The 22,373-nt window shown below is 42.0% G+C and overlaps 1 protein-coding gene across 1 annotated transcript in view; it reads right to left on the bottom strand.

Annotated features, from left to right (window-relative positions):
* SMAD3 (SMAD family member 3) overlaps positions 1–21,784 on the bottom strand; it is a 227,017-nt gene extending 205,233 nt beyond the window's left edge. The window contains exon 1 of the mRNA XM_054239370.2: positions 21,472–21,784. The gene's annotated coding sequence lies outside the window, so the exon portion shown is untranslated. The remainder of the gene's footprint in view (positions 1–21,471) is intronic.
* Between the last annotated feature and the right edge of the window lie 589 nt (positions 21,785–22,373).

The following is a 22,373-nucleotide window of genomic DNA, read 5'->3' as shown; positions in this document are numbered from 1 at the left end:
CATTCTAGCGGGAGTTCGAGCCAGTGCAATAAAGCAAAAAATAAAATGCATTCAGGTTAGAAAGGAAGAAATACAACACTCGTGACACTACTGTCTAGGTAGAAAATGATAAGGAATCTACAAAAAAGCCACTAGAACTAATAAGTGAATTTAAGACATAGGATACAGGCCAGGCATGGTGGTCATATCTGTAATCCCAGCACACTGGGAGGCTGAGGTGGGTGGATAATTTGAGGTCCGGAGTTCAAGACTGGCCTGACCAACATGGTGAAATCCAGTCTCTAGTAAAATACAAAAATGAGCTAGGCATGGTGGCAGGTGCCTGTAATCTCAGCTACTTGGGAGGTTGAGGCAGGAGAATTGCTTGAATCCAAGAGGCAGAGGTTGTAGTGAGCTGAGATCATATCACTGCACTCCAGCCTGGGCAACAGAGACTCCCTTTCAAAAAAAGAAAAAAAAACAAACAGAAAAAGAAATGTATAGGATACAGATCAAAATTTTTGATGATCAATTGTATTCTTATATACCAGTAACAAACAATTGGAAATTGAAATTTTAAAAAACCAAAAATATTAAATGAAAGGTAGCACATGTTTGCAACTGAGCACCTTTCTTAGTCTGCTCCCTGCCAGTAGAATCTGAGGGGTTCAAAGAGCCTCTGTTAATTTTGTACTGTCTCTGTCCCTTTCAGTCTAATCTAGCAGTATTTCTGCTGATATATTTCCTTCAAAACTTTGTGGGTCTCAAAGATATGAAATACTTAGGGACAAATGTGGCAAAAGATGTGTAAGACCCATGCACTGAAAATATTGCTGAGAGAAATTCAAGATGACCTAAATAAGTGGCGAGGTATATATCCTCATGGATCAGACGCCTCAGTAATATTAAGGTGTTAATTCTGTTAAAGTTGATCTCTAGACTCAGTACTATTCCAATAAAAAAACCCAGCATGCTGTTTTTTGTAAAAATATCAAACTGATTCTAAAAAAGACCTATGACAGCCCAAACAATTTTGTAAAAGAGGAAGAAAGTTGATGAAATTGCACGAATTTCCAAATCTATAAAGCTCCAGTGATCAAGATAGCATGGTATTGGTGTCAAGATAGACAAATCAGAGCAGTGTGAGGAAGGGCAAGAATGACCCCCAGACTGATCAAAGCCCGCGCACCGCTGCATCCTGTGCCCAGCGCCTACGTCCCACCACCACGCCCAAGAGAAAGGCCAAAGGGGACGCTAAAGGAGACAGAGCCAAGGTGAAGGGCAAACCACAGAGAAGATCCACGAGGGTTTCCGCTAAACCTGCTCCTCCAAAGCCAGAGCCCAAGCCTAAAAAGGCCCCTGCAAAGAACGGAGAGAAGGTACCCGAAGGGGACAAGCAAAAAGCTGACACTGGCAGGGAGGGGAATAACTGCAGAAAATGGAGACACCCAAACAGATCAGACACGGAAAGCTGAAGGTGCTGGAGATGCCAAGTGAAGTGTGTGCATTTTTGATAACTACTTCTGCTGACTGTATAGCTTTCAATGCTATTTTTCAATCAAATTTTATAAAAATGCAGAATTCTTTTTTTTTTTTTTTTTAAGCTACGTTGTCCGCACACAGAACACTTCATTGTTGTTTGGCAGGGAGGGGCATATGTCACTAATAGAATGTCTCCGAAGCTGGACTGATGTGGGGAAAACACTTTTCCCTTCTAGTTTGGAGAGACCTCCTCTGGGCTCCCAGGAGGAGGGATTCCCTGACTTTGACATACATGGCCACTTGGCACAAAAGCCTCGTGGTATGGAAAAACGAATTCGTCTTTATGATCTCGTCTCCCTTTCCATCTTTCAGCATGCCCAGACACCTGTTGGGACCAAACCCAACAGGCAATTTGGACTTTCCAGTGATGCCACTGACATGAAACCCCTCAAAAGAGCAGTGGTTCTGTTTCTAGATTGTGGATCTTCAGGTAAATTCCGCCATTTTCACTTCAGGATGGGCTTATGAAACACTGTTTAACAACATGCTAAATGTGAAATGTCAACCCTCATTCTAAACTTTCCCCATTCAGAACATGAGATGAAGACGTCACTGGGTTTTATAGCGGCTTTCTGATTTTTGGTAGTCCACTGAAGAAAGGAGTTTGCAAGTTGCTATACACTGTTTTACCACAGTCTGCCCATGTCCTGCCTGAAATACTATAATTGTTTATGGAAAGTATCTTTAATAAAGCTGGATACAGTTTAGCTTGGGGAAAAAAAAGATAGACAAATCACTCAATGGAACAGAACAGAATCCAGAAATAGACCCACTGTATTATTCTATAATAAATATAGAAATATTAAAAAATTGATTTTTAATAATCCTATTGATAAATAATTCATACCACATAATTCACCCAAAGTTACAATGCAATTGTTTTAATATATTCACAGTGTTGTGCAATCATCAACTTACCCAATTATAGAATATTTTCATCTACCCTAAAAACAAAACCCATATTCATTAGCTGTCATTCCCCATTTTCCTCCACCAACACTCAACTCGTAGCCCTAAGCAATCACTAATCTACTTTCTGTCTCATAGATTTGCCCATCCTGTCTAATATTTTTTATATAAATGGACATTTAAAAAAATAGAATCAAATAATATGTGGACTTCTTTCACTTAGCAAAACGTATTAAGGATCAACCATGTTGTACATGTATCCATATTTTATTCCATTTTATTGCTAAATCATGTTCCATTACATGAATATATCACATCACGTTTATTCAATCATCATTGATGGACCTTTGGGTTGTTGCCCCCTTTTCGCTATTATTAATACTTCTATGACTAGTCATGTACAGATTTTTATGTGGACATATGTTTTTATTTCTCTTGGGTAGACAGCAGTAGAATGACTGAGTCATATGGTAACCGTATGTTTAACTTTTGAAGAACTGCCCAACGGTTTCACAAAGCAGCTGCACCGTTTTACAGTCCCACCAGCAATGCATGAGAGTTCCACTTTCTCCACATCCTCACCAACACTTGTGATTATCCATTTTTTAAAATTATAGTCATCTTACTGGATGTAGAGTGGTACCTAATTGTGGCTTTGGTTTGCATTTCCCTAATGACTAATGATGCTGAGCATTTTTTCATGTTATTCATGGCTATTGCAGATCTTCTTTGGAGAAATGCTTACAAAGCCTTGGCCTATTTTTAAATTGGGTTATTTGTCTGTTTATTACTGGGTTATAAGAGATTGGTTTTTTTAAAAAACGTATTCTGGATACAAGTTCCATATCAGATATGTGATCAAATGTTTCCTCCCATTCTGTGACTTGTCTTTTCACTTTAAAAAAAGTATTATTTTTATTATTTTAAAAATATTTTAAACTTTTAAGTTCAGGGTACACATGCAGGTTTGTTATACGGGTAAATTCGTGTCATGGGGGCTTGTCGTACAGATTATTTCATCACCCAGGCACTAGGCCTAGTACCCAATAGTTATTTTTTCTGATCCTCTCCCTCCTACCATCCTCCACCCTCTAATAGGCTCCAGTGTCCATTGTTCCCCTCCTTGCGTCCATGTGTTCTCATCATTTAGCTTCCACTTACTAGCGAGAACATGCAGAATTTGGTTTTCTGTTCCTAGGTTAGTTTGCTAAGGGGAATGGACTTTTCCTCTATCCGTGTCCCTGCAAAGGACATGATCTCATTCGTTTTTATGGCTGCATAGTATTTCACGGTGTATATGTACCACATTTTCTTTATCCAATCTGCCACTGATGAACATTTAGGTTGATTCCATGTCTTGGTTACTGCTTTTCACTTTTTTCAATGCTATTATTCATTTTGCAAAAAAAATTAAATTTTGATGTGGTTCAATGTATCTACTTTTTCTTTCATTGCTTGTGCTTTTATTGTTATATTGAAGAAACTGTGGTCTAGCTCAAGGTCAGATTTATTGCTATGCTGTCCTCTAAGAGTTTTATAGTTTGAGCACTTCCTTAGAGGTCTCTGATCCGTTTTGAGTTTATTACTGTATATGATATGAGGTAGGGTTCCAACTTCATTCTTTGGCACATGAATATCTAGTTGTTCTAGCACCATTTGTTGAAAAAATTATTCTTTCCTCAGGTTAATTGATTTTTGACAAAGATGTTAAGGCAGTTCAATGAGGAAAGTTTAATATTTCTTTTTTTTTTTTTTTGAGACGGAGTTTCGCTCTTGTTACCCAGGCTGGAGTGCAATGGCACGATCTCGGCTCACCACAACCTCCGCCTCCTGGGTTCAGGCAATTCTCCTGCCTCAGCCTCCTGAGTAGCTGGGATTACAGGCGTGCGCCACCATGCCCAGCTAATTTTTTGTATCTTTAGTAGAGACAGGGTTTCACCATGTTGACCAGGATGGTCTCGATCTCTTGACCTCATGATCTACCCGCCTTGGCCTCCCAAAGTGCTGGGATTACAGGCGTGAGCCACCACGCCCGGCCAAGTTTAATATTTCTAACAAATAGTGTGAGAACAATGGTATATCCAGATGCAAAAATGTGAGCCTTGACCCTTACTTGACACCAAGTACAAAACCTGACTTTCAATGGGCCACCAACCTAAAGGTAAGACCTAAAGCTATAAAGTTTCTGTAAACAGAAGGAAAAAAATCAAGTGATTCTGGGCTAAGCATAGACTATAAAAGTGAAAGTTGCTGAATTATGCTTCATAAATATTTTGAAATTTTCTCTCCAAGAGACCATGTTATGTAAAGAAAGTGAAAAGGCAAACTACAGACTGGAGAAAATATTTGCAAAATGTATCTAATAAAGGACTTGAATTTAGAATATATAAATATATCTTATAACTCAATAGTTAAGAGAAAAATAACTCAATTTAAAAATGGGCAAAAGATATGAATGAATACTTCCCCGGACATTATATACAGCTATCAAATAAGAATATAAAACATTTTTGACATTATGAATCATTAGAAAAATACAAATCCAAACCACAATACACACCCACTAGACTGGCTAAAATTAAAAAGACCGACCATCATACCACATGTTGGTGAGAATGTGGAACATTTACATTCCACTAGCACTCATGCACTGCCGGTGGGGATGTAAATGGCACAATCACTTTGGAAAACCGTTTGATAGCTATTTCAAAAGTTAAACACATGCCTACCATATAGTGCACTCATTCTATTCCTAGGTATTTACCCAAGGGAAACAAAAACGTATGTCCACACCAAGGTGTACATGAATGTTCATAAAACATTATAAACGGGATTTTATATATATATGTATGTATATATGGTTATGAGATTTATTTTAGAAGTGGTTAATAAGATTGTTCTCAAATAGCATTATTTATTATGCATTTGTGACTCCATTAAGCCGCGAACCAATTGTAACTAGCTATGTTTTGATAGCTTCTTATTTTAACATTGCTATTTTATTCAACCTATTGCTAGATAAAATGTATAGATTACACTAAATTATTATTTACATAAAAACAATATTATAACTACACTAAGAGAAATCAAAATGAGAAGAAAATTCAAGCATAATGTACTTTTTGGACAAATCAACTCAATTATTTTTCCTTGCTCCCATCTGGTACTTGTCTGCATGCATAAAACATTTTTGCCTAGTTGTAGAAATCCAATTTTGTATTCAGCTTTTGAAAAACAATTGTAATATTGCAATCTGTTTTTCACATTGCTACTTAGTCTTCACAATTATTTTTAACGACCATGTTATTTATTCTGTGGATTTCCCACATGTCAACATTTCTCCTATCGCTCGATAGCCATGTGTTTTTTAAAATACTGCTATTAGAAAAAGTTTGTACTTAATATTTTCATATATATATAAATATATATAACATTTTCTTTCTTTTGGATTACTTCCTCGGGATAAGGAGTTGTATTATTGAATCAAAATGTAACTATAGCTATAATTTCTGTAGCTCTCAAAATGCATCGTCAAAGGGATTTCCATTCATTCATTCACCAAATATTTATTGAACAGTTTCTTCTTGCCAGACAATGATTAAGTGTTAAGGTTACAATGGTGAGGAAAAACATACAACCCATGCTCAGAGATCCTGCTGTCTAGTTGGGGAGACAGACTCCTTCGGGTCGTCGCACAGATGGAAGCAATTATAACCATGCTAAGTATTAGTAAGGAGAGAGGCATGGAGCTATAAAAGTATTTGATGGTGGAACCCTCTTTTGCCTGTTGGTTAGTGGAAGGATTTCCTAAGGAAAAAGTGATTGTGCTTGGGGCTTAAGGATGACTAGGAGCTAAGGAGACCAAAGGTGGAAAGGAACAGAGTTCTAGACACAGGGAGCAGCATGTGCAAATGCCTTTTGATAAAGCGCATGGAACTGGAAGAAGACTGCGATAGCTGGAGCCAAATGGGTGGGGGAGCATGGGGCAAGACCTTGCACGGGTTATGGGCCATGTGAAGGGTTTTGGTCTTTATCCTGAGAACAACGGGATCCTACTGAACAGGATGTGTGCTTCAAAACACTTTGGCTATAGTGCATAGGGGGAGGGAGCTTGAGAAAGGATAGTGGGTACCAGTGGAGAGCTTTGTGATGGTCCAGATGAAGGACAATGGTTGCTTAGATGATGAGTGTGTGGGTAGAGATGAGAATAAGGGGAATGCATTTAGGAAATATTGAGGAGGTAAAATTGACAAAACTTGGTAGTGGCTTTGACTTAACAGGTAGTGGGAAGGAAGGGAGAGAGGGAATCTGAAGGAAGATTCCTGGTGTAAGAAAGAGGAATGGTGGTGCCATCCACAGACATAAGCATCGATGGGAGAGGATCAGATTGGGGTAGTTTTCTGCATAAGGAATTCAAGGTGTCTTTGAGATAGACAAGATGAGCCATCAAATCGGCAACTGGACTGTGTGTCTGAGCTCAGAGTAGAGTTTAGGTAAGAGCCATGGACTTAGGAGTCCTCAGTATACAGACAGCTGGCCAAAGAGCCTGCAGGAGGATGTGATGTCACAGAAGCCAAGAGAAGAGTATGACAGGAAGGAGAGAGTGGATGCTAGTGTCAAATGCTGCTGAGAGGCCTCAGCAAATGGGTGTAAATCAGTGTAACCTTGACAAGACACAATGATGGACAAACAGACAGGGTGGAAAAATGAATGAGAAACAGAGGCACGGGGGTTGTGTGTCTATGCAGCCTTTCCAGAATGTGACTGAGTGGGAGAATAGAAGGCAGAGTGAGGGCTTGAAGAAGGAGTTTTGCTTTTGTATTTTTTTTTTTTTCCAGAAAGGAGGACTTGTGCATATGTTGAATGCTGATGGGAAAATCTGAGTCGAGAGCAGCAGGGTGAATGTCAAGGGAGAAGTGACTATCGATAATAAAGTCTCCATGTAGGTGGGAGAGGACGATGTCTTCTTTCAGGTGAAGAGACTGCTTTGTTAGGGGAAGGGATGCCTTTCCCTTAACAGGCTTGCACTCATTTTATAGGATTTCCACTGAGGACTTAGAAGAGAAGAGTGTTTGGTTTAATTCTATGCTGTTGCCATCTTGAATTTTCTTTTTTTTTTTTTTTCAGACAGGGTTTTGCTCTTTTGCCTAGGCTGGAGTGCAGTGGCATGAGCATGGCTCACTGCAGCTTCAGCCTCCCTGGGCCCACATGATCCTTCTGCCTCAGCCTCCTGAGTAGGTGGGACTCCAGGCATGTGTATACCACCACATTCCGCTAATTTTTGTATTTTTTGTAGAGATGGGTTTTTGCCATGTTGCCCAGGCTGATCTTGAACTCCTGAGCTCAAGTGATCTGCCCACCTTGGCCTCCCCTCATGCTGGGACTACAGGCATGAGCCACTGTGCCCAGCCGTTAGAAATTCTTAAGGATTTTTGAAGAAGTGGCCCTACATTTGCAGTTTGCACTGGGCTCTGCAGGTCATGGGGCTGGCCCTACCTCCAGCAACGTCAGAACTACTGCTTTCCCCCCAGACCTCACCAGAATGGAATATAATCATCTCAACCTTTCTGTTATGGCCGTTAATTTAATAGGTGGAAATGTGCGCCTCGGTTGTTTTAATTTGCATTTCTTTGATTACTGGCCAGGTTGACCGTGTTTCCTCGAGTCTGTTTACTAACCACGCTTCCTTCCGTGTGAGCCGCCTGTGTCCTTTGCCCATTTACGTTTCAAACGCCAAAAGGGGTTTCCTCTGTGGGAATGAATCACCAGTGTTTTAAATGTATGGAGAGAATGTTTTCTGTAGAAACCAGCTGGGGTTTCAGGAAGGCAGGCCCAGGCCAGGGGTGCCTTGCAAAGCAAGGGTCCTGTCATCTAACACTGAGGCAAGAATTGCCCCTTTGGTACAGCAGTCTTTTAATAGAATACTTTTCCATCTAGGTTCTTCTTTAATCCTCAGCTGTCTGAAGCCTACGTCTGCCCCTCTGGGCTCTGCCTAGGGTGTTCCTACTGCCTACCATTTTCCCATGTACTGTCCCATGACCAGACTCACAGCACCCTAGTTACGCTATTTAAATATTCAAATGTGACTGTATATGTTTACTTATATCAATATATAAAAATATATATTATATACTATACTTATATATATATAAAAGTATAGAAATAATATATAGTATATACTTATATATACTATAATTATATATATTTGTATACTATAAATATTTTATAGTAAATATATATATACTAAATATATACTATATATAAATATATCTAATATAAACTTATACCATAAATATATAAATATAGACTATGTTTTATATAAAATATAGTATATAAATATATAAAATAGTATATACTATAATATATAATTATATTTATCAATATAAATTTTACAATATAAAAACATTATATAAAAATCTATTTTTATATAAATCAATATAAAAACAAATATATTTATATGTAATGTATAGTATATAATATATAGGGTAATTATATATCAATATAGATATGTTTATATATTATCTAAGTATATATTTATATATTTATATAACTATTGATATAAGTAAACATATCTATATTTATATATATATATATATATAAATACACACACACACACATATATAACATTCTCAGTAATTATTGATTTTACATCTGTTTTCTTTTCTGGGCCATGAGCTCTTTCATGCTTTAGGCTTTTTCTTTCTTTCTTTTCCTTTTAAAAATTGTTATTTTATTTTGTTAATAGAGACAGGGTCTCTCTTTCTGGAGTGCAGTGGTGCAATCACAGCTCATTGCAGCTTCAGACTCCTCGGCTGAAGCGATCCCCCCACCTCAGCCTCCCGAACTGCAGGGATTACATGGGATTACAGGTGTAAGCCACCACACTGGGTCCTCCCTCCCTCCCTTCTCTCTCTCTCTCTCTCTCTTTCTTTCCCTTCCTCTCTCTATTCCTCACTCATTTGTTCACTCTCCCTCCTTGTCTCTTCATTCTCATTGCCTCACATGGTAGCTACATATACCGGGCACTCAACTTATGTCAACAAGTAGATGAACTCAAGTGATGAGTAGCTTGTATGTGAAGCTCTCAGGGCTGCCTTCTCCATCCTCACAGTTCTTTTACTCCTGGCTACATTCTGTTTTTCTGACCACATCTAAGCAGCATGCTCCATCTAAGGCACCGACTTTAGGGACTAAAGCATCTGGAATGCTCAGTTTGGAAAGGAAGGGAGCTGGGACCCTGCCATCTGATATTTCAAGGCTGTGGGCTCCTCATGGTGGTGAAGGGGTAAGAAGGTGGGCTTTGGATCTAGTCTATGTGTGTTCAAATCCAGCTCTGCCACTAGCTGTGTATTCTGGGGACAAGTGGCTTAACTCCCAAGTTTCTGTTTCCATAAAAAGGGACTTGCTTATTTCAAAGGTGTTGGGAGGATTAAATAAGATGAATAATGTTGAAGCACAGAGCCCACGGCCTGGTGCATAGTAGGTGATCATTCATCTGGTGTTGACTTAGAAACTGCCCTATAGATAGATCCCTCTTGTTAGCATTGGAAGCAATGCATGGAAGATACAAGAGAAGATTTCAGCTAGAACTTTCCAACGGCCAGAGATGATCAAAGATGGAATGAGCTCCTTGGAAGGAAGTGATGTCCCTGATAGTAGAGATGCGAACATAAAGGCTGAGATTTTGAACTGTAACTATATTACAGTTTCATCTAAAAACAGAATGTAGCCAGGATGGCAGTATGTAAACAGAATGGCAGTTTGAACTCATCCTCTAGTGATCTTTAGGGCCCCATCTAACCTTGGGGAACTTGGATTCTGTGACTGACACTGTGTCCACTGTCGTATATACATGCTGGGTGTTTTCCAACACCCATTGTCTTTCCTCTTTCTCAAAAGCCTTCTGGCCTCCTTAGCAAGCCAATCAGTTTATCTTTTCAAAAAAACCAACTTTTTGTTTTAATGATGTTTTGTATTGTTTTCTTCATTTCAATTTCATTTATTTCTGTTCTGATCTTCATTATTTCTTCTTTTTTTTCCTACTCATTTTAGGTTTGGTTTGCTCTTGTTTTTTTTTCTTTCTTTTTTTTTGAGACAGAGTCTTGCTTTGTCTCTGGGATACAGTGCAGTGGCACGTTCTTGGCTCACTGCAACCTCCACCTCCCAGTTCAAGTGATTCTCCTGCCTCAGCCTCCTGAGAAGCTGGGAAAACAGGCACGTGCCACCACATCCAGCTAATTTTTATATTTTTACTAGAGATGGGGTTTCACCATGTTGGCCCAGGTGGTCTCCATCTCTTGACCTCATGATCTGCCCACCTCGGCCTCATGTTTTTCTAGTTCTTTAAGATGCATAGTTGGGTTATTTGAAGTTTTTCTACTTTTTTTATGTAGATGCTTACAACTACAGACTTTCCTCTTAGTTCTGCCTTCACTGTATCCCATGGGTTTTACTCTGTTGTGTTTCCAGTATCTTTTGTTTCAAGAAATTTTTCGATATCTTCTTAATTCCTTCATTGGCCCACTGGTTATTCGGGGGCATACTGTCTAATTTTCACATGTTTGCGTAGTTTCCAAAATTCGTCTTGTTATTGATTTCTAGTTTTATTCCTTTTTGGTCAGAGAAGATACTCGATACAATTTTAATTTTTTTGAATTTTTAAAGACTTGTTTTGTGGCCTAACATATGGTCTAGTCTTGAGAATGATCCATCTGCTGAGGAGAAGAAGATGCATTCTGCAGCCACTGGATGAAATGTTCTGTGAATATCCATTACGTCCATCTGCTTCATAGTCCAGATCAAGTCTAATGTTTCTTTGTTGATGTTCTGTCTGCATGACCTGCCCAATGCTGAAAGTGAGGCGATAAACTCTTCAGCTCTTATTGTATTGGGGTCTGTCTCTCTCTTTAGCTCTAATAATATTTCTTTTAAATATCTGGGTGCTCCAGTGTTGGGTGCATATATATTTATAATTGTTATATCCTCTTGCTGAATTAATCCCTTTATCATTGTATAATGACTGTCTATTTTTATGTTGTTTTTTTTGTTTTTTTTTTTGAGACAAAGTCTTGCTCTGTTGCCAGGCTGGAGTGCAGTGGTGCAATCTTGGTTCACTGCACCCTCTGCCTCCTGGGTTCAAGCAATTCTCCTGCCTCAGCCTCCCCAGTACCTGGTACTACAGGCATGCACCACATGCCCAGCTAATTTTTGTATTTTTAGTAGAGACGGGGTTTCACCATGTTGACCAGGATGGTCTCAGTCTCTTGACCTTGTGATCCACCTGCCTTGGCCTCCCAAAGTGCTGGGATTACAGGCGTTAGCCACTGTGCCCTGCTGTTTTTCTATGTACATATAATTATCAGTGAATTTTGCACCTTCATATGATTTATTATTGCTCATTAACATCCTTTTCTTTCAGATGGAAGAACTCCCTTTAGCATTTCTTGCAGGACAGGTCTGGGTTAATAAAATCCCTCAGCTTCTGTTTGTCTGGGAAAGTGTGTCTCCTTCGTGTTTAAAGGATATTTTAGCTGGGTATACTACTCTAAGGTAAAAGCACTTTAAATATGTGATGACACTCTCGCCTAGCCTATAAAGTTTTCCCTAGAAGTCTACTGCCAGACGTATTGGAGCTCCACTGTATGTTCGTTTGTTTGTTCTCTCTTGTTGCTTTCAGGATCCTTTCTTTATCCTTGACCTTTGAGAGTTTGATTATTAAATGTCTTGAGGTAATCTTATTTGGTTAAATCTGCTTGATGTTGAATTAGACTTTTAGTATAATTATGTCCCAAATATTGGATGGGACATACTCATACTAAAAAATATTATCTATATGAAAGTGAAATTTATTTTATTTTTTTGAGACGGAGTTTCACTCTTGTTACCCAGGCTGGAGTGCAATGGCACTATCTCGGCTCACCACAACCTTCAACTCCTGGGTTCAGGCAATTCTCCTGCCTCATCCTCCTCCCGAGTAGCTGGGACTACAGGCACACACCACCATGCCCAGCTAATTTTTTTGTATTTTTAGTAGAGACGGGGTTTCACCTTGTTGACCAGGATGATCTCGATCTCTTGACCTCATGATCCACCCGCCTCGGCCTCCCAAAGTGCTGGGATTATAGGCGTGAGCCACCACGCCCAGCAAAAGTGAAATTTAAATAGACATCCTGTATTTTTTTTCTTCCTCCTTCTAGCAGCCCAGTGATTCCATAGAAAGCAGAAAGAGGGACATAAAGAAACTAGATATTTGGTGACATCTTTGAATCACTGGATCAAACCTTGCCTGAAGCTCACATTTCTGAAATTTCCAGGTACAAGAACAAATAATTTTGCTTTATTGTTTTACTAGATTCCAGACTAGCTTTAAGTTTCTCAGACCCTTCTTTATCCTAACAGATTTATCAGAAGCTGAAAGCTCTGATCATGCTGGGATGCAGATCCTGTGAGGAGAAGGCTTGCTTTGCACTCTTTTCTGAGTCTGTATGCCTAAGTCAAGGACCTTGCCACAACTCTGCTACTTCTCCGCTCAGACAAGCATCCCTGCAGACACACACTAGGCTAACTCTGTCTTTATTTTTAGAACCGGACCTTTACAAGAAGCGCAGATTTGTCTTCAGTTTCCTCTCTCCCCCACCCAGAATGGCCTGAGCCGAGGCCAGCTCCCTCCGAGAAGTCATTACCGCCTGGTGGGTACTGTAGCCTCAGCCCTCCACACAGACTGGCCAGTGTCTGCTTGGCTCCAGGGCAGTGAGGAGCTGCCTTGGGACTAACAGAAAATTGACCAGCTTGTTTTTCTTTGGGACCAGAAGAAACCAGCTCTTTTTAATTCTCAATAGCCAGGCTTGGAAACCCAGCTTGCCAGAAGAGAGGGAGGGAGGAGAGAAGCGGTCCTTTTGGGGAGGCTCTGGCCAGGGCATTAAAAAGGCAGGATTTTGCTGGAAACAGTGTGCCCTGGCCAAGACCAGGTGGAAAGATCAATTTGGGCCTTATGAATTAGCCCCTTCATTTTTTTCTGGGTGTGCTTTTCCTCATCTGTAAAACAGTGTTGTGCCATCAGATATCAGTCTTGTCTCAGGGCCCAGGGGAGGGACCAAGGTAAGTCCTAGTTACCAAGTCCTAGGGTTTCAGGCAGCAGAGTGCAGAAGGTAAAAGCTAAGATGTGAGACAGGCCCAATGACAAGAGCACTGGCCTCGACCTTCAAATCTGCTCGACCTTGAGAACAAGCTGGGCACAACAGCGCTATAGCCTATAACCCGTCTCCTTGTATTTCTGACGTCGCTTTGCCTAGATGCTAACCCTCAACTCCATTTATGCCCCCACAGACTTGCATCTGACATTTATAAACCTTGCTCACAACATCTTGCGTTCTTTCAGGATGCTGACTTCTAACTGCCCTTTGGTCTTTCCTGCATTGGCCCTCCTCAGCTGGGGATCCCTGCTCTTCCGTATTAGCGAGTATTGCCGCCCTAACACATAGACCCAAACATACCATGGATAAACATAATGCAAGTTGATATCATGCCTCATTTAACACTGCAGGGCTGCTGCTGGAGTTGGGGTTCAGACATGGTGAGCATGAGGACATCCTTTTCCATGCAGTGGTTCAGAGACTTTGGCTGATGGCAGGTGTGCCAGCTTTAAATTGACCCCCAAGGTCATGCTGGAGAGCACGTCTCAGTTAACAAGGAGGAGGAGTGTGGAAGGGTCTGATCTGTCAGGCCTGAGAAGAGCACAGGTCATCCATTTTCACTGATTAGAATTAGGTTGCATGGTCACACTGCGCTGCAAGAATGCAGTCTCGCTGTGTGCTCAGGATGCACCGGAAATGGGCTGCGTGGACAGCTGGCCAGCATCTGCCCTGCCCCACTTTAGCCCACTGGCATCTCTGGTATCAGCCTGGGCTGATGGCCCGCCCGGGTTCAGATGCTGGACCCACCCAAGCGTTCCTGAAAGTCTTCGGACTGGATGGGAGTGGTTTGAGAGTTTGAGAAGTGTCATTTCTATCTCAAAAGGATTAAGTGGAAGGATGTGGAGCAGTGAGCCAGGCACGTGGTGGCACCGCTGTCAGCAACCAATGTCACCTGTCACTAAGCACATGCCCTCCAGGCCTAGAGTGTCTAGCATGCCATTACTTGGGGAGGAAAGGAATGAGGATGAGATGCTGGAAGTTCACCAGAATCTCAAGAGATATTTCTCCAGCAATCCCATTACTGGGTAGATATCAAAGGACTATAAATCATTCTACTATAAGGACACATGCACACAAATGTTCAATGCGGCACTGTTTACAATAGCAAAGACCTGGAACCAACCCAAATGCCCATCGATGATAGACTGGACAGGGAAAATGTGGCACATATACACCATGGAATACTGTGCAGCCATAAAAAATGATGAGTTCGTGTCCTTTGTAGGGACATGGATGAACCTGGAAACCACCATTCTCAGCAAACTGACAAGAACAGAAAATCAAACACCACATGTTCTCACTCATAGGCAGGTGTTGAACAATGAGAACACATGGACACAGGGAGGGAAGCATCACACACTGGGGTCTGTGGGGAGGAAAGAGGGGAGGGACAGCAGGGGGTGGGGAGTTGGGGAGGGATAACATGGGGAGAAATGCCAGATATAGGTGATGGGGAGGAAGGCAGCAAATCACACTGTCATGTGTGTACCTATGCAACAATCTTGGATGTTCTTCACATGTACCCCAAAATCTAAAATGCAATAAAAAAAATATATATATATATATATAATTTTTAAAAAGAGAGATATTTCTTAGTCCCACAGCGCTGACATTTTCCAGGAAACCTTAGTGTGTGAGTGTGAGTGATCATGATGATGACATAAATAATCATAACAATGCAGAGGTTTCATTACTATTATTACTCCCATTTTACAGATGAGAAAACCAAGCCTCAGAGAAAATGTGGCTTTTCTAAGGGTAAATGGTTTGTTTTGTTTTTTTTTTTGAGATGGAGTTTTGCCCTTGTTTCCCAGGATGGGTGCAGTGGTGTGCAATGGCAGCAATTCTCCTGCCTCAGACTCCTGAGTAGCTGGGATTATTGGCGTGCAGCACCACACCTGGCTAATTTTGTATTTTTAGTAGAGACAGGGTTTTTCAGGTGATCTGACTGCCTTGGCCTCCCAGAGTGCTGGAATTACAGACGTGAGCCACTGCGCCTGGCCATCGAAGGGTAAATTTTAAGCTAGGTCGTCAGACTCCATATCCCACACCCCTCCCATTGCCACTTTCCCTCCTCCCATGTGTCCTCCAGTCTACTCAAATGCTGCCTGCCATGAAGCCTGTTGCTCTCACCTCTGAATCTCCATCCCTTCACCTGTGTCTCTTTTAGGTTTGACTTGTGATTGGAGTTTCTGTGTATCTTGTTCCCCTGTAAGCTTTTTGAGGGCAGAGAGCATGTTGCAATGGCCTCTGAATCTCCTTCTCCTGAAAGCAATCTACATGTAAATATCCATTCTGTGAATGAAAACTTTCGTCAGAGAATTCTTGAATTCGGTTAAATGGAAAATGGAAGCCAACCATGAAAAAAATATCAAAGACAATTTATAGTAAAACACACACTGGCTCCTGTATTTTGCTTCACACTGTGTTCCCTTCTCTCATGTCCCTGGTTTTCCCAGGCGGGCTTCCACAGGGCTTGGCTCATTCACTCTGGCTAGAGAATTTCCTAACATTTTGTTTATTAATACTACCAGTAGTCCCACTACTATGAATAGCTGCAATTTATAGAGCCTCTAATTGGTATCCTCCTTGTGCGCAGGGTCTGTATAGTCCCTAGACCCCAGCTCAGGGCCACCCCATGGATGCTTTCAATAGGTGTTTTTAGCATAAATGAAGAGATCCATTTAGTGCCAGGCGCTGGTCAGACTCTCAAAATATATTACCTTTAATTTTCAAAACCACCTAGTGTGGAAAGTCTTATAATCATTGTTTTATAGATGAGGAAACTGAGGCTTAGTGAGGTTAAGTGATTGGCCCAGTGTCACACAGGTAAAATGTGGTTGATCTCAGATGCCAGTCAAGGACTGTCAGAGCCCAGGTGGTTATTAAATCAGCTTCCACCTAGTGTCCTTTGCTTATTGTAGCCTACTCTCTCTCTTTCGTTTATACTATGGTCTGTCTCCCACCAAAACTCATGTTGAAATTTGATCTCCAATGTAGCAGTGTCGGTAGGTGGGGTTGGGTGGAAGGTGTCTGTGTCATGGGGGCAGATCCCTCATGAATAGATTAATACTATCTTGTGGGGGTGAGTGTGTTCACTATCTTGTGGGGGTGAGTGTGTTCTCAGTCTTATAGGAATGGATTAGTACCCCTGAGAACAGGTTGTTAAAAATAGTGTGCTTTCCTTGGTTGCTTTCTCTGTTTCTCTCTCATCATGTGATCTCTTTGCAGATGCTGGTTCCTCGAGTCAAATCAACTTGGGTTTCTCACCAGATTCAACTGCCCAGTCTTGGACTTTCCAGCCACCAGAAACATGAACCAAATAAACCTCTTTTCCTTATGAATTACCCAGCCTCAAGTATTCTGTTACAGCAACACAAAACAGACAAAGACAGTTAACCTACTTACTTACTCACTCAGGAAATATTTTTGAGTATCTAGTATGTGGATTACGCCATATAAAGATGAACCATGCAGACATTGTCTTTGCTGTAATAGAGCTCATGGGCCAGTAGTGAAGATAGATATGGACTAAGTGGAAGCCCAGTTAGATGTACACTTTAATGTCTGGTAAGTGCCATAAGGGAAAGAGGAGAATGCCATGGGGAATTTTTTTGTCTTGAGTGGTCAGAGAAAGCCTTTCTGAAGCTTGGACTTATAAAGTGTAACCAAGAGCTAGCCTGCAGATGAAGGCTGTTCCGGACAGTGGTTACGGTACTAGAGTAAGAACAGTACTAGAGCAAGAACATGGTGGGCATATAGAAAGACAGAGAGAAAGCCATTGTGGCTGGGGCTGGTGGGAAGATAACCATGAACGGAGGTGAGCTACAAGCAATGAAGACGGTAAGGCCACTGGGTGAGGAGCCTGCCATCATATTCTCAGGCCAATGGCAGACCAGGGAACAGTTTCAGGCAGGGGAACTGCTTGTGCAGCAAAGGGATTGGATGTGAACCAGAGTGGGAGCAGGGAGTAGGTTATGGCAATAACCCAGGCCAAGATAAAGGTGGCTCGAACCAGAGGAGAAGCAGTGAAGGTGGAGAGTAAGGGACAGACTGACGATGGTGTTTCTCCAGCGACGGTGTTTCAGAGAGGAGTCAACAGAGCTCGGTGATGAAGCCTGCAAATGAGTCAGGATTTCTATGCATTGCCAGGGGCGGGCTCAATCCAGCTCATATAAACATGGAGGACTCTGTGCTAGGTTTTCCAGGAAGTTCTGATGAAGAGGTTCAAGTTTATCCCATCACATGAGAGCACTGAAGTTTTCATTCTGAGCATCTCTGATGGTAGGATACTTGAGTGAATACGGGGTCTGCCTGTGAGAATGTGGCTGTTACAGAGTTAAGGTTTGAGACAAGATCAGAAGGCCAACGTGTCTCACCAAAGGGAAGACGGGTCAGTGGCCCCAAGGACTGTCAGCTGTCTCAGGATGAGACACCAAGGTGAACCATTGGACGGAGGTGTTTTGCCCCTGGCTCTGAGAAGGGCTCCAGAGCCCAGGTGTCAGGAAGCAGACTGTGCCAGTGATATGGAGCTAGCCAGTGAGTTAGGGGGCAAAACACCCGGTTGAGGAGTCACTGGCTGAACTCAGTTGAGATGGTGCTCAAAGGAACCCAGATTGGGAAGAATTTCATAATCCCTTGTGAGACTTGAGAAGGGTTTGGGTCATTATCCCCTCTCCTTTCTTCCCCAGAAATTCTCCAGGGGATCTCCTGAATGTGTTATATTTGGGAGAAGACTTGTTAGAAATGCCTTCATCAAACCTCTGGGCTTAGCCACATCCACTGGATTTGTCCATGTGCTGGGTGAGATTGACTTTCTGTGGCTTGGTAATCCTTGGGTTCTAGTTCAATGCAAATAATAGGAGTTCTTCAGTTAATGTCTGCCCTCCACCTCGCTCTCTACTCTTGACCCCATACGCACCCTGTCTCTGGCTGCACCCACAAATCTACTTCTGGGTAGGATGACTTCTCCCCACTAGGCTCCTCCCCAGCCATGCCCTAGCCTCCTGCTGGAGATGGGGCTCAGACCCCCAGGCCACAAGTGTCAGTGGCAGCCACCACAGCGCTCTGAGTCGTTCGATCTCAAGAGGCACGTCTCATACCCTTGCTCCCGAAGAAACCAGGCCCTTTAAGCAAACCTTCAATGGGCCACATATTTCCCTCTTTTTCAAAATATAAGCACTCTTTGTGGTTCAGATTGGCCCTCACCCTGGCTGGGTGAGTCCCTTCCAAAACCCTATGTCAGAGCATCCTTTGTAACACTCAGGGAAGAGAGGAGGCGGAAAAAAAGGCTTCTGTTTATCCGGATGTTTGACATCCAGAGAAGGAATATTATTGTTTCTCCAGTCAAATACCGGGGCTTCACTGAAAAATATTTTCGATCTGCTGGACTGAAGGCCAGCGTCTTTGTGAACCTCAGCCAATACACACAGGCCCAGGGTGTTGGGTCAGGGCCTATTTCTCCCAGGCAGCCACATTCCTGTCGGATGCCCTGAATATGGCATGTCTGGTCTCGGGTATGGAGGCAGCTGCTGGGACATTCTCCCATCCTGTCAGTGAACAGGGCCAGGGAATTCTCTCCCTGCCATTACAGGCCCAGCATCCTGGGAGCAGCTGGTATAGGGATGGGATTGTGCCAAGAAGGGGCTGTGAACTGAAAGTCACAGAATAAATGTAGCTAAAACCCTCTTCTGGTCAGCCAGACTCCTCTCAGATGCAGAAAAATGCATCCTGCCTGGGATCAGGGATGCAGAGCTCACCTGTTTTCCCCTTTATCTGTCTGAATTAAAAACATTGGTTTCCCGAGACTGGATAAATGGCTTCAGTAAAGTTTCAGGATACAAAATCAATGTTCAAAACTCGGTAGCATTTCTATATACCAATAATGTTCAAGCTGAGAACTAAATCGAGAGTTCAATCTCATTTACAATAACCACACACACAAAAATACCTAGGAATACCTCTATTCAAGGAGGTGAAAGGTCTATAAAAGGAGAACTGCACAACTCAACTGAAAGAAACCATAAATAACACAAACAAATGGAAAAACATTGTATGCTCCTAGAGTGGAAGACTCAATATTGTTAAAATGGCCCTACTGCCAAATCAATCTATAAATTCAATGCCATTCTTATCAAACTACCAATGTCATTTTTTGCAGAATTAGAGAAAACTATTCCAAAATTCATGTGGAACCAAAACAGAGCCTGAATAGCTGAAGCAATCCTAAGCAAAAAGAACAAAGCTGGAGATATACATTACCCAATTTCAAACTGTGCTACAAGGTTATAGTAATCAAAACAGCATGGTACTGGTACAAAAACAGACATACGGTACGATAGAACAGAATAGAGAATCCAGAAATCAAGCTGCACACCTGCAGTCATCTGATCTTTGACAAACTCAACAAAAATAAGCAATAGGGAAAGGACCCACTATTCAGGAAACAGTGCTGGGTTAACTCATTAACCATATGCTGAAAATGGAAGCTGGACCCATACCTATCACCACATACAAAAATTAAGACGGATTAAAAATTTTTAATGAAAGACCTAAAACTAAAAAATCCTAGATGCAACGTAGGAAATACTCTTCTGACATTGGCCTTGGCAAAGAATTTATGACTACGTCCTCAAAAGCAATTGCAAGAAAACCAAAAATTGACAAGTAAGAGCTACTTAAACCAAAGAGCTTCTGCACAGCAAAAGAAACTATCAACAAACAGACAACCTACATGATGGGAGAAAATATTCACAAACTGTGCATCCGACAAAGGTCTAATATCTAGAACCCACAAGAAACTTAAATCAATAAGCAAAACACAATGACATTAAAAAATGGGCAAAGAATACGAACGGACATTTCTTAAAAGGAGGCATACAAGCAAGCACCCAAAAACATGTGAAAAATGCTCAACACCACTAATCATCAGAAAAATGCAAATCCAAACCACAAGATACCATCTCACACCAGACAGAATAGCTAATATTATAACAGTCAAAAAAGAACAAATGTTGATGAGGCTGTGGCGAAAAGGGAATGCTTACACACTGTTGGTGGGAGTGTAAATTAGTTCAGCCACTGTGGAAAGCAGTTTGGAGATTTCTCAACTAAAAACAGAACTACCATTTGACCCAGCAATTCCATTACTGGGTATATATCCAAAGGAAAATAAATTATTCTACCAAAAGACACATGCACTCATATATTTATCACAGCACTACTCACAATAGCGAAGACTATTGTGAATCAACCTAGGTGCCGATCAACAGTGGACTGAATAAAGAAACTGTAGTACATGTACACCATGAAATACTATGCAGCTATAGAAAAGAATGAAATGTCTTTTGCAACAACATGGATGCAGCTGGAGGCCATTATCCTAAGGGATTAACGCAGAAACAGAAAACCAGTATCACCTGTTCTCACTTGTAAGTGGGAACTGAACATTAGGTAGACATGAACATAAAGATAGGAGCAATAGGCTGGGTGCGGTGGCTCACACCTGTAATCCCAGCACTTGGGAGGCTGAGACAGGTGGATCACCAGGTCAGGAGTTTGAGACCAGCCTGACCAATATGGTAAAACCCTGTCTCTACTAAAAATACAAAAACTGGGGGGGTGCCAAGATGGCCCAGAGAAGCCAGCATGGGAATGCAGCTCCTAGCAAATGATACTCAGAGGGCTAGACTCACGATTCCCAACAAGGTGCCGGGTTCGTTTCTGTGGGAGGGATAAGGCACTTAATTTAGGCCCCAGGAAGGAGCCACAGGCAAATCAAGAAGAGGGGTAGGGGGGCAGTGCGTCCCCACCTGAAACGTGCAGCCTGCTCGGAGGATCCTGTGCTTACCTGATCCCTCCTGCAACCCAGGGTCCACGAGAGCCCTGCTAGACGGTGGGGCGCTGTGAGCAGTCCATGGAAATCTGAGCAGCAGCTACCTCCAGGTGCGGCAAGTCCTTGCAGGGACCTGGGCGGGAGTTTGGGCTAATGCCAGCGGGACAGACCGTTCCATAGAGAGAGGCAAAGTTGAAAGCAGGGAAACAGAACAGAAGGCCTGGCAGGCCCCCACCTCCACACAGCTCAAACTGAAGCCCTTGCTAGAGAGCTAGGCAGCAAATACTCAGCTTGACCCCAACCCGGAAGATCGAGCTCTCGGAGAGACGCCGTTGGGAAGGCGGGGCCGATCTCACCTGCAAACAAACTCCACGGAAGGACCACCCACCCGGCAACCTGACTGGACCCGAGAGCCCAGCAACGCCCTCTACAGGCCAAAAAAGATACAGCTCCAACCTCAACAGAAAAAAACATCCACTCAGACTCCTGAAATCATCAACTTTGAAGATTAAAGGGAGATACATCCATCTACATGGGAAAAAAAACAGCTCAAAAAGGATGAATCCATCAAAGAACAGAACACCTCTTCTCCTCCCAGGGATCACAACTCCTCACCATCAAGGGAACAAAAAAAGACAGAGAATGAATTTGACAAATTGACAGAAGCAGGCTTCAGAAGGTGGGTAATAACAAACTTCTCTGAGTTAAAAGACCATGTTCTAACCCACTGCAAAGAAACTAAGAATCTTGAAAAAAGGTTAGACGAAACGCTAACTAGAATAACCAGCTTGGAGAAGAACATAAACGACTTGATGGAGCTGAAAAACACAGCACGAGAACTTCACGAGGCACACACAAGTTTCAACAGCCAAATCGATCAAGCAGAAGAAAGGATATCAGAGATGTAAGATCAAATC

The sequence above is a fragment of the Callithrix jacchus genome, chromosome 8 (assembly GCF_049354715.1).
Source record: "Callithrix jacchus isolate 240 chromosome 8, calJac240_pri, whole genome shotgun sequence".
NCBI lineage: Eukaryota > Metazoa > Chordata > Mammalia > Primates > Cebidae > Callithrix > Callithrix jacchus.
Note: the sequence above shows the minus strand (reverse complement) of the source record. Positions and strands in the feature narration are given on the sequence as shown.